This window comes from Pterocles gutturalis, unplaced genomic scaffold, assembly GCF_000699245.1.
Source record: "Pterocles gutturalis isolate BGI_N339 unplaced genomic scaffold, ASM69924v1 scaffold1769, whole genome shotgun sequence".
Taxonomy (NCBI): Eukaryota; Metazoa; Chordata; class Aves; order Pterocliformes; family Pteroclidae; genus Pterocles; species Pterocles gutturalis.
In genome coordinates this window covers 1-6,083 of record NW_010127858.1, presented here as the reverse complement: position 1 = coordinate 6,083, position 6,083 = coordinate 1, and positions in this window count along the sequence as shown.

The following is a 6,083-nucleotide window of genomic DNA, read 5'->3' as shown; positions in this document are numbered from 1 at the left end:
AGGGAAAGGACGAGGGGTAATGGATTTGAACTGGAAGAGGGCAGATTTAGAGTAGATATTAGGAAGAAGTTCTTGATGGTGAGGGTGGTGAGACACTGGAACAGGTTGCCCAGGGAAGCTGTGGATGCCCCATCCCTGGAGGTGTTCAAGGCCAGGCTGGATGAGGCTTTGAGCAACCTGGGCTAGTGGGAGGTGTCCCTGCCCATGGCAGGGGGGTGGAACTGGATGATCTCTAAGGTCCCTTCCAACCCAAACCATTCCTTGATTCTATTAATTTGTAACAAAAATGCATAAGTGGCTTTGCTGACCTAGACTGGATTGGTATTGGGGGGCTATTCTACAAACGGGTTATCCTACAAATTCCATTTCTGCTTTTGGGTGTTCATGAATTCAAGGTCAGTGTTTTCCTTTTTCTTCATAATACCCTGATGTGTTTGCTGACCAAAATAAAAGCAGTATCCAAAACAACTATTAAATATTTTTAACCTGCAACCCTTAACAGGAAAAAAAAAGGCTACCTGAAGCCATAAAAAGTTTTTAAGTTTCCCTTGTTATTAAAAGGTTCACAGTTTGGTTTATTTTGTTACCTTTAAAATGAATTATCCCTTTTAAATCAATTGAACTATGCCAAAAGAGTATTCAATATTAAATGATTATGCTGGATGTAATGGGAAGCCTTAACCAGTTTCAGCATGAAACAACACTTTATCAAAGCCAGAAATATCCTTCCACTTCAGAAGTCCAATGTTCCCAAAACTTCACCTTTACACAGGTGCAGAGCTCTATTTGCCTGAACAAGTTTCATTTTCCATAGTCCAAAGGCTCATCATTCATAGTTTCCATAGTTCACAAAAGCAAAATGCAATTTGTCATATGTTCCAAATTCACAAAAGCAGCTTTTTGTTTTTCAGGCATTTCTGTGGGAAAATAAGCTTTTCACCCAAGATGGGAAGCTCAAAAGTATGAAAGAGAATACAGCACTCTCAATACAATTCGCTTCATGCCAGAGCATTGCCAAGATTGTTCCAGTTTTAGTGCTGGCACAGCTCTTATATATTGCAGTACTATCTAAATTCCTATGTAACAGACAGTTTATAAAAATGAGCACTCCTAAGTATTACAGAATATCTGAATATAAAATAACATCTCTTTTTTTTACTATTGTGTCATTTATTTTCCATATTGCAGTACCTACTGCTCCAAGATGGTTATGCTCAACTTTGGAGAAGTGGTGATGCACAATAACAAAGTAGCTATCGATTATGTGTGTGTGTGCATAAAATTAACAGGAGAAAGTTCTAAATCCTGCTAATGTTACTTAAGAGCAAAAGTAAAAACATAATGTGGGCCATTACATCCAGATCCCACCAACATATTTGTAAAGGGTAAGACACTTGCAGAATGTTAAAATGGTTTGTGTTTACTACATTGAGGTTTCCTGAATTTAAAAAAAATAAAATCTAAAACCATTGACATTCAGAAAAAAAACCACAAAATTATATTACATAGACACTCACTGGTCCAAAGAACTACAGTACACCCTCTGTTAAGTTACTCCGCTAAATACTGCTGTGGCATTATAGCACAAAGTGACCATATAGAGAAAAAACCATCACAAACTTTACAGGACAATGAGAGAACACATCTAACAGAGGCAGCCAGTAGAAATCAAAATCACAAGGGAACATGAGCTGGAGCTGGGGACTCTGCAAAAAGAACAGCTGTTGCATTACGCACAAGCTTTAACTTCTGCACAGATGTAATACAGGATGTAACCTGCACAGTAATCTGGTCTTGGAGCAAGACCAGTAACCAGACCATGAGTTCCACATCCAAAAACTGTCAACCTCCAGAGCAGGTTTAAAAAAAAAATATCTTACACTTCAGATATCCATTGTCAGATGGGTGTGCACCAACCTCTTTCTCACAAGCCTGAAGCCTCTCACCTTGCATTAGGAGAGAAGTAATAATCTTAACATCTTACTGGTGGCCTTCAGAATACCAAACTACCTCCTCCCTCCCCACAAAATGCAGCATGACTGAGACCTAGCTAACTGAAACTCAGCTGCTTCTTCACTTCACCAGGTGTTCGGTCAGATTACTAACATAATGAAAGGAAACCATTCCAAGTGCTGTTAACTTCAAATTTAACACACTGTATTTTATTTTTCATGCACATGGACATTAACCGCAATTAATGAAACACTACCAGTAGCAACTAGTTTTACAGCAAAAATGGAAGATTCTCATGTATCAGGTTTGAAAAGGTTTAAACTAATTTCTGTTGTACATTTGACATTGTTTCTCGTTCAACTCGCCTTCTCTCCTACATACTTTCTGAAATTTTTCCATTATTTTTTACTTCCTATCCTAAAGGACAGATTAAAAAAAACCCCACAAAATTTGATGAAATCTTACAGTTGTTTTAAAATTAGTTAGCTATCTGCTCTCTTTTCCAATCTATTTCCCCACCTTTCAGAAATCACCACTTCTCCACTATTCCCTTCCTCCAAGACTAGCAGCAAGCAGTTTCCAGTTTTGAGGACACATATGAATTACTATTACCAGATAGCCCTCTACGAACAAGCACATTTCTTCATAAAGCTATTATGTGTAAAAGGACAAGACACTGGAAACTTTACCAGATTTCATGATTTTTCTGTTGATCAACATTAGAATTTTCTTGGCTCAAACACCAGTATTTAACAATTCATACTTGCTCTCTAACAAGGAATATACCTAATGTACAAGGCAATGAGGCAAAAAAATACTGATACCAATTTAAAGCTTACGTTAGCGTTGCTACCTAAATAATGACTGGGACGTAACCTTCGAGAAAACAAACTAAATTTTAAGTGGGTCACACGTTTTTAAACAAGTCATCATTTATATTTGTCCTCTGCTGCACCCTGTAAAACTAATGAGGCATCATACAACCATGCAAAATACGATCTGCCAAAAGGCCACTGGGTTCTGCAAATTGTGTACTTTAGAAAGTAAAGATAAGGTTTCAAAGATCAAGGACTACTGTCAGATACCACTTAAAATGTTGTTTCTACACAACAGTAATAAAAAAAACCTTGCCAGCAAACTATTTCTGTCAGCAGTATAAGATCTGCTTTAGCCTTTCCAACACGTTCCAAACAGGCAATCAGAAATACATACCACATACACATCTGAAGAGCAAAACTGGAGGACTTGCAGAAGTTTTTCTAGCATCCCTATTCAACTATATATAACACCAATTAAGCTAAAGGATTTATAGAGTCAGATTCAATTTAGCACAACTATGCCAAAAAAAATCAGTTCTCTTCAAATCACCAAAATTATGTCACTGAAAAACTTGAAAGAACAAAACCAGCACACTCCTTCCAAATATGAAATATCCTCAAGCCTCAACACCTTTTGCTGTCCTTCCATCCATGCTACAACTGACTGGAGTTACAAATAAGCAACTCCTAGGCAATCCCAAATGCATTAATCAAGAACTCTTAGTTTAAAACATGTCAAAAGCAACTGCTGGAGTTCACCAGCACCCACAAGTGAGCAAGAAAATCTAGCTAGAAGGACAGGAAAAGTCCTAGTCAGGACTCACTAAACCTATCCTAATGCTGGCAAAGCAGAGACTCCTCTCATCCTGGTCTTTAAATGTGTCCATTCCAGATAAAAGTTTAAATGTAGTGCATGATAACCATAGAACCATAGAATGGTTTAAAGGGGAAAGGACCTTAAAGATCATTGAGTTCCAACCCCGCTGCCATAGGCAGGGACACCTTCCACTAGCCCAGGTTGCTCAAAGCCTCATCCAACCTGGCCTTGAACCCCTCCAGGGATGGGGCATCCACAGCTTCTCTGGGCAACCTGTTGCAGTGCCTCACCAACCCTCACAGTAAAAAATGTCTTCGTAATACCTAATCTAAATCTACTCTCTTTCAGCTTGAAAATGTTACCCCCTGTCGTCCCTATCTTTCCTTTAGGCCCCCTTCAGGTAATGGAAGGCTGCTATTATGTGTCCCTGGAGCCTTCTCTTCTCCAGGCTGAACAACCCCAACTCTCTCAGCCTGTCCTCATAGGGGAGGTGTTCCAGCCCTCTGATAATCTTCGTGGCCCTCCTCTGAACTCGCTCCAACAGGTCCATGTCTTTCTTAAGTTGAGGGCCCCAGAGCTGGATGCAGTACTCCAGGTGGGGTCTCACCAGAGTAGAGGGGGAGAATCACCTCCTTCAACCTGCTGGTCATGCTTCCTTTGATGCAGCCCAGGACACAGTTGGCTTTCTGGGCTGCAAGCACACATTGCCGGCTCATGTCTCATCAACCAACATCCCCAAGTCCTCCTCCTCAGAGCTGCACTCAAGCCATTCTCCATCCAGGCAGAATCTCTGCCTGGGATTGCCTCGACCCATGTGCAGGACCCTTGTACTTGGACTTGTTCAATATCATGAGCTTGGCATTGGCCCACCTCTCAAGCCTGTCCAGGTCCCTCTGGATGGCATCCCTTCCCTCCAGCGTGTTCACCACACCACAGAGCTTCATGACGCCAGCAAACTTGGTGAAGGTGCACTCAGTCCCACTATGCATGACACCAACAATGTTAAACAACACTGGTCCCAGTACTGACCCCTGTGGAACACCATTCGTCAGTCTCCCACTTGGACACTGAGCTGTTGACCGCAACTCTTTGAGTGTGACCATCAAGCCAATTCCTCATCCATTGAGTGGTCCATCCATCAAATCCAGGTTTCTCCATTTTAGAGACAAAGATGTCGTGTGTCCAATACATTTAGACAGAAAGTCCCTTTTTGAATGGAACAATTACATTACACAGTGACACAAGTCAGGGCTCAGAAACCATTTTCGCAGTAGTAACAAAATTTGGTGAAGACAGTAGCATTCATAAGCATTTTATATCATTCTTCACAGTCTGCTAAGTGCACTTACTCAGCAGGTGGTAAAAATTCACTTTGACACATTTCAGAAAGGACCAAGAACAACTTCTCAGTAAACAAACAGTGCAGAGCCTTAAAAATCTGAAGCTTTTAAAATCTGCACTATAATCCTGAAAGCCATCTTAGTTTCCTATACAGTTATTAGCTGGTACGCACATTCACTGTAATCGTGCAAAGCAACACCACAAGTAGTTACTCTAAACATTAAAACATTTGTGACAACTGAAGATTAGGCTTGCGGTTAACAACCACAGTGCAGAAGATTTTCTAGAAAACACCATGTAGAGATCCGAGTCTTATTACGTGCACTCACACAAATTCCAGAATCCTGTTACTGGGAGTGAAAACCTTTCCAAATTTAATTTTACAGTCGCTGGGTACAACGTGAAAAGTCACTAGCACACAACATGTCCAGTAGATTCCCAGGCTATGTTTCCTAGAAGGCAGAATTGCCTTAACAGCTTCCTGCATATCCAGGGTGTGTGAAGGATATAAACTCATGAGATGAGCCGCTCTCCTCTCACTTCTAAGATGTAACACCTTACAGCAAGTCATTGGCCTGTGATCTGCATTCCTTCTCTGCACACATAAACGTAACTTCAGGGGGTTCAGTCATGCTATTCTTGGGACTTTTAAAATCTTAAACTGCAAAAAGGTTTTCAACAAAACTTGGGGCAGATTTCACCAGTGCCTCTAGTTCTGAGAAAGCAAGAAAGTTTGGCTGGGTGTTTCCTGTGTGGTTTCTCCAGTCAATTAGACATTATTTACTGACAGACAGACTAATGGAGACTGCAGACAATCTTATTTGCATGCTTACAGGCTAACAGAGAGCATCTGGACGTTGAGGCAAGCACAGCAGCCGGTGAGGGGGCACGGCAGGGAGAGGCGGCGCGGGGCGCAGGCCTGGGCAAGGCTTCAGCGTCGACGCTGAACCTGTCGCTCACGGGGCTCCCACTCCGGAGGGCGCGAGGAGTGCTGACAAACCTCTCGCTACACCAGAGGAGACACAAGCCACCCGGGATTTTGTGGGAGCACGCAAACTGTAGCCACTCGCCGTCATTAAAAACAAAACAAAAAAATAATCCAAAAGTAGTGAAAAAACCCCCAACACTCTCCAGCATTTTGCAGGCTAGATGGT